The sequence below is a fragment of the Amphibalanus amphitrite genome, unplaced genomic scaffold, assembly GCF_019059575.1.
Source record: "Amphibalanus amphitrite isolate SeventyFive unplaced genomic scaffold, NRLGWU_Aamphi_draft 000221F_arrow, whole genome shotgun sequence".
NCBI lineage: Eukaryota > Metazoa > Arthropoda > Thecostraca > Balanomorpha > Balanidae > Amphibalanus > Amphibalanus amphitrite.
In genome coordinates, this window is record NW_024881716.1 from 400,349 (window position 1) to 407,725 (window position 7,377).

The 7,377-nt window shown below is 46.9% G+C and overlaps 1 long non-coding RNA gene across 2 annotated transcripts; it reads right to left on the reverse strand.

Moving 5' to 3' along the window:
* Window positions 1-2,808: 2,808 nt before the first annotated feature.
* LOC122385526 lies at window positions 2,809-6,566 on the reverse strand. Of its 2 annotated transcripts, none has more exons than XR_006257210.1 (4): window positions 5,732-6,566; window positions 4,758-4,900; window positions 3,720-4,035; window positions 2,809-3,273 (listed from the first exon to the last, which is right to left on the reverse strand). It is a non-coding gene; the product is annotated as an uncharacterized LOC122385526 (long non-coding RNA). The 2 variants fall into 2 exon arrangements; XR_006257211.1 differs by having other exon boundaries at window positions 3,720-4,397.
* Between the last annotated feature and the right edge of the window lie 811 nt (window positions 6,567-7,377).

Sequence of the window (7,377 nt, forward strand, 5' to 3'; positions counted from 1 at the left end):
AGAATTGTTACCATATACCAGAGTACATGGATTTTCTCTTATTTAGAAACTAGTCCAAAAAGATGAATGAGTGGCATAGGGGACAGGTGTCACACAAATCAATGAAAACCCAATGAAATGTGGTCCTGTTGTGAACAGTGAAAGACAACGACTCAGCAATCAGGTCAGTACTCAGTACCTGACCTTGCCTGTGCCTGGTTCAACTGTGATAGGTAGTTTAAATCAAAAGGTTAGTGTATTGCAGGCAGATGGCAACATAGTCCACCCAGGTCTTACACAGACCTCTCTCACCAGGGCCCAATCTTACCAATACCATAAATAAGATTTGGCAGCACTTGCCGGAGTTAACAGCTGCACAGCACTGATATCAAAGATATCCTTTTTATTTACATCCAGCTAATCTTGTCCTATGAATGATTTTGATAGCATGAATGATAATGAACCTTGCCCGAACAATTGAGTAAATGAATGTTGAATAGTTCTAAATGTCACCAAATGCCATGAATGTGCATTCAAGGCATTTGGTAAGATTGGGCCCAGGTGGCCACTACCCACTGTCTGAATACAGAAATACAGGTCAAATGATGCAGAGCTTCACACCCACATATACCTACTTGCCACCACTGAGCTCAGTGGCGGCAGAACACCTTCAATTAAGGGGGGCACTGCCGACTCTTGGCCCCATTCTTTCCATTCAACGCTAATAGGGTTGATGTTAAAATGCCAAAATCAAAAGGGGTACGGTGCCCCCCCCCTATTCTGCCGTCTATGGATGAGCTTCAAGATACATGCCTTATCCACTGGGACACAGAAAGACAAATGCATGATATTAAATACCTACACGTCGAAATACTAATGAATAAATACACTCCAGTCTCCAGATTACCACACTACTCAGCATTGGCAATTCAATGCCATGGGAGCTCGAAATCAAGTTGGGAAATCACAGCGATGGTATGACGTGGTAGAATGACACAGAAAAATCACTTAAAGGGACCCTCCCACCTTCAAAAAAGTTAATGAATTGGCATGAAAGTGATGTCGCTCGGTTCAGAAAGAGCAAAAACGAATATCTACCAAATTTGATCGAAAAATATTCACCGGTTTTCAAGATATTAGACTTTTACTTTTGTTTACTTTTTGGGATCTCCGCTGTTCCTAGCGACTTTATTTGAAAGTGCGGCATTTGTTGCGCGCAAAGCAGCATATACCACCGCGTGCTACAAAACGTTTTAGTCAAACATTTACGGACGTTCGAAAGCCTGATGACGTCATCAGATTCCCGTAATGGTTAAGAGATAGGGACCACGCTGGTCCCACCCTGCAAGTAAAGGGAAGAAATTTCTTGAACACCATAAAGCTGCGGGGGTTGCGACCAGGATAAATGGTGGTTTCTGAGCCTGGCCGCAAACTTGGCTATCTCAACTCAAAACTAATGTTAAGGTGGGAGGGTCCCTTTAACTCATGAACGAATTGAAAATTAAAAATATCAATAAGCAGCTTACGCTAAAAGCTAAAAAAATTCCCTAAGCCCTGATCGGCGGCCGGCTAGTACTCTTGCCCGCCAGGGAGACACCGGTTGGTCACGTGACTCGAAAACAAAAATCAGCTGATAGAGTGGCGGAATCGCCGTAATCAAACACGAATAATTCCGGACGATAGAGCGGCAGTATAGGAGCTTTCTTCACAACAGGCAAACATTGCAATGTTTTATCATTCTATGATCAAGAAACGTTCATAAATCATATATTTCTTTGATGATTACTGCCGCAACCGACACGCACATATCGTAGCCAGCGCATAAAGCTGTGCTTTGCGATATTAAATGTAAAGAAAAGCATTCTATATCTTGCTTCAACCTTCTACTTACGCTTTTAAAATTACGACAGCGACACCATACGGCCTATCGACGCTATGCAACTCCATGGAGTGTCCGGCCGCACTCTGCCGAGTGTGCCGAGATCAGAGGCGGACCATCCGGAGCACGTCCAGCTGCACTGCCCGGTCGCTGGGAGGGCGACACCTAGCGCCGCTCTGGCCGCTCGCTTCCACGCACAACTTAGCTACCTGGCTACGCTTGTGGGAGGGGAGGGAGAAAACCAACAACAGTCTGATGAGCCAATGGAGTCTGCGAGCCGCGCCAATCTGAGCCCTTCCGCGCGCAGACGGGAGCTAGAGCTATTCATCTCCTTTCCTGTTTTCGCTGGTCCGCCAGTCACCAGCATCGTTCCGTGCTCTCCATCGTCGCGATTCGGCGGCCGTGTTGTCTTGTGTGCGCAGTGCGTCAGCAACAACAGAGAGCGAGAGCGAGAGCGAGAGAGCGAGAGCGAGAGAGCGAGAGAGAGAGAGTCTCGGATCACGCCAGGCAGCCACATGGGTATCTATTGTTTATTTACTTTCCAGTGATCGCAAGCGTTTAGTTGTTTGGAACCGGGTGTGATCAGTATTATCTCTATGATAAAACTGAAAAAGTGAAATGCATCCACTTTAATTCATATATCGCTTTTGATTCATGGTACGGCTGCTTGATTTTGCCACAGCGTACATAGTACATACACAGCCGATCTCGGCATGTTTCTGTTCCAGAACAGCAGCTGCAGTGGACACCAAAAATGCATTCATGTTCTGACAACTTATTCCAAAGATACACATATTTTACGACGAACGTTCCAGAGAAAGTATTTTCTCGCTCACAGATGCTCAGCAAGAAGCGCGCGATTGATTGCAACTAGCACGCTCACGATTTCTAATATAGCGCTGGCCAAAACCTGCCCCTTACATCCAAATATAATAATCTTAATTCCAGTCTCTGTCCTATTTATTATTTATTAGCGCAGCGAGAGTGAATGATACCACGGCATAGCCGTCATATTACATAGCACAAATTGCGAGACGACGTCGAGACCCGTATCGGCGTATGTTTCACAGATCCGGGTGTCTCGCCTCCACTCTCAATCAACCCTGACACACCATCAACCGAACCACGTCGGCTCCAATCATCTTGAGTTCCGTACTGAAATCTGATGGCCGGCCCGTCAGTTGATCATATCTGCCTGCGCGCACTACACCCGAGCTCAGCCTTAAGTGCACTGTGCGGCCTTCTCCAGATGACGCCTCTGAGCATGGCGCTTATCCTGCACCTGGATGCATAGAGCCTCTTGTTCGTGTACGGCCATTAGCATTTCAGGAGTCTGATGTTCTCGGTGGAGGCGGCGCTGGTCACCGTGGAGCCGTCAGACGACACCGTCAGCTCGAGCGCCCGCGACTAATGACCTGCAAAACAGCGAGTCGCGGCACGTCACGACGAGTGACGACCGTCACGTTTCAGTCACGAAGGCCGTTATAGAACAGTCACGGCGACTGTCATATAGCAGTCACGGCTGCCGTCACAGGTCACGACGGTCGCGTAAAATGCCACTACCAGCCACGGCGACCACGAATCATACCTCATAACGTTTCCTGTCGCACACTCATCCATAATAACAGTACATTCGCCTGTATACACATTACACATTTCTCACTCAGCATTTCTCACTCACTCGAAGCTCGAGCCTGAGACCCATCAAGCGTCACGACACTTGCAACGGCACCTGCATTAGCAGACATCCCATCCCGGCAACACATAAAGTTCCCCCAAGCAACCCACCTAGGGTCACTGACCTAGTAACGAAGCAGGACACAGCTGACCTGTGGATGCGTCGGTTGACACAATTACTGACCTGGACATAATGTGATCGTTTCTGATCAATGTCAATACGCGCGCCGGCGTATCGACGCCGTCGGCGAGCGGGACGCGGTCGGCCGGCAGGGCGCCGTCGGCGGGCGGGCCGGCGTCGGTCGGCGTAGGTCGGCGAGCCTCGTTCGGCTACCGGATCACCTTCGGCCGGCGAGCGACCGTCGGTCGTCGGGCCACCATCGGCGGGCAGAACGCCGTTGGCTGGCGGAAGCCCGTTGGCTGGCGGAACGCCGCCGGCTGGCGGGGAGCTGTCGGTGAGCAGGCCACCGTTGGCAGTCCCATCGTGGTCGCGTGGCGCTCTGAAACACAGTAAAGAGTTAATGACTCATTAGGGACCATATTATTTTCAAGTCCTATGCTGAATATCCCTAAGGTAATCTATTTAACTCACCAAGAAATATTCAGAGCATTCACTGGAAACATAGTCATGCAAGTAGGCCTTTAACTGCAATACTATATTTTTTCCTTATGACACAATATGCCATGCCATTCAAACAGCCCATTATGGTCAAACAGCAGACTGAGTGGAGCATAAAGCAATTAATCTGGTTGTAACTTGTAACACCAAAGGATTGTACAGTGAAGGATAGGTGGTGCCTGCCGGCCTTCAATGACAGGTTCAGGCTCCGGAGCTGGTCCTGGATCTGACTCAGCTGACTGCCTGAGGGTGGAGGGCAGAGAAGGACGCAGGTCGGGTTATATTGGCAGATGTTGAACAGTGATTGGTCACAACCATTTACCTATAAATTGATAAATTCACATATTAATGGGAAATGCATGTATGGGACCACGCCTCCATCAGGCGGCCAAGGAGGTCGCCCCTTGCCCCGCCTCGGCTCTCGGACCACAGCGGCAACCGGCCCCGGCCCCGGTCGACCTGTGGTCAGCCGGTGACCGGTCACAGTCATCACGCCACTCACCGAGGACGGGGGGACGCCATTATCACCTATCAGGGGGCAGGTAACACAATTGGCATTATATCACTGCCCGGCCTACAGAGTCGGTGGGATGCACAACTGACCTGGAGATGACGTGATTGTTTCTGGACAATGTCCGTATGCGCGCCTCGTAGCTGGTGATAACACGCTGCCATTTCTGCTGGGTGACGTCTGGCCCACAGCTGGATCGAACCGCGCTGTCTCCAGAACCACCGCCAGATACAACCTGGTAGATAGGATGATAACTCAAGAACCACACAACACACAATGAAGACAACAAAGGCGACAGCAGCGCATAATGACGATCTTATATCATTTGGCTTATTCAATGTCACCACAGGTTGCAAACACTATATTTTACTAGTCAGACTCCCATGGTGCCTGGTGGGCTGATGTGCCTAGCTGTACTCCGAATGTAAGACTTTCCAAATGTAACTTAAGTAAATGTAAAAAATCAACAAATAACTTGTCTAGAAAATAATGTTGCTAGTCTAAAACCAGCTTGCGCTCCCCCCCCCCACCCCCCAGGCCCCCACCCACCAAAAAGGCACCCAGGAGCACATGAACTGGAACACCAATGCACAATCACCTGCACAACACAGCACATACTCAAGGATGCCTGGTGCATGGTGGGTTTTGTAGGTCTACACAGCAATTTATGCTTAGCATGGGCTCTGGATCAATTCTTCCATATTCATGCAGGGCATACTGGTACGGCCCTCCAGCAAAAGAGTGGTTGGTTAGCCTATGTGCTTTTGATGTAATAACTTTGAATGACAGAGACACTCCTGTAAAATGACTCAATAGAAATGAGAAGAGGGTTCGTGCACACACTTCGGCAATGGTTTTCAACAGCCATTAGACGTATTCATCAATGAAGATCGCTTATTGTGATGTTGGCAACCAACCACTAAATATCTGGAGGGCCGTACACTGGTGAGTGGTGGGTAGGTACACATTTCCAGCTTGGTTGATATAGAATGATACGGATTAGTCAAACTAAGTGATGCATTTTGCTTGCCTTTTTGCCTAGCATTGTAGTCTGTTTCATACTCACGTCGTCATCTCCGCATCAGCATGACACTGCTTTGCTTCGCATACTCCATGCAGCCTCGGCAAATGAACCTCGATTGCTTTGAAGAATATAAAAATGTGCAGCATCCATTTGGGCACAGACTTGCTTTCTTGAATGCAAATCAAGGCTATGAATGAGCCAGGACTTGAGGCAAACTTTGCCCTGCCGTGTTGCCCATAATTGTGGCATGAAAAAAAAACACTGTTTCAGTTTCCTGGTTGTGGTGGCATTGCAAATTTCCATTCCAACCCATGCAAAGATCTCAAAAGACTAAAGAGCACCAGAAAAAGGAAACTACAAAAACGCCAACACCCCATACAATCTCTACACAACTCTTTTATGTTATGCGCTTCACAACTTCTACCATCAACAAGCTACACAATTTTAAATTGAATTTTAACCGAATTCCAATGTGCCTAATCGGCCTAATCAAAACAAACAAATTCGAAAATCAGGGATGTTCTCCGACAGCAACGTACACGCCGTTAAACCAATTAAATGAGAGCGCTGGCGTTCGCTAGCGATAGCAGTACAGTAAACTGTGCGCAGCTCCAGGTGATAATCATGGTCTGCAGTTTTCAACATCGAATTTCGTACTGAGCCCCAATTTATTTTGTATGAAACCTTACACCAGCAGATAGAAAATTTAATTTTGTATATTACTGAAGTATAAATAGATGCCGACTCGGTTTTATTTCTTAGTAATATTCCATTGATTGTTACAGTGTGACTTTTGGCAGCAAGGAAGATCTCACATTCTAGACCCAAAAAATATATCTTATGACACCGAAACTGCAATAAAACATGCTTACCTGGAAAGAAAATTTAATTTGCATTATGATAAATACCTTTTATGAGCCCATCTGCGGTAGGTTTACCAACTATGGATGTTTTTGTTCAAGACTGTTTGGTACCCAAAACTTTAAATTTCAAATTTGGAAGGAAAATTGACAATGAGCCCCAATTGTACCGCGAGTAGCTTAGTTGCAGCAGTTTAGTAGGGATACGCCCCTCGTATACGCCCCTCGACTTTTCGGCCGACCTTGTTTCTATGCTGTTTGGGTGTGGCCGCTACGCAACGCAATACAAGAAAACTTGGCTAATCTAACTTCTCTGCAAGATATCGATACATGGTGCCCTGGGTGAGGAAAACACAGAGAAATGATCAGCAAATTCATTGTCGATAAGCTAGAGAAGTGCCAAGGATATTCAGAGTGAAACTACGCAGCAAAACGATTGGATATTTTTGTGACGAAAGTGACGCAGAGCATCAAAGCAATTCAAGCCAATATTGAAGGTTATTTTAAAAGCAATTCAAGCCGAAAGCAAGCTCAAAAGCAAGAGGTAAGCAAAAAAAAAAAAAAGAATTGAAATACTTTCCATGTGATAATGCCTCTCTATCCACCACCTGAGAAATTTGATTGTAGAGCACCAGAGGATTGGCCAAAATGGAAGGAAAGCTACAAAATGTTTAGAACTCTACATCGATTGGATAGGGAATCTCAGGAATATCAGGTTACCTCACTGCTGTATCTCATGGGAATGCCAGACAGTGGTGAAATTCTCGATTCGTTTGGACTAACTGAAGCTGAAAGGGCCAACTTCGAAGTAGTGATGGACAAATTCAC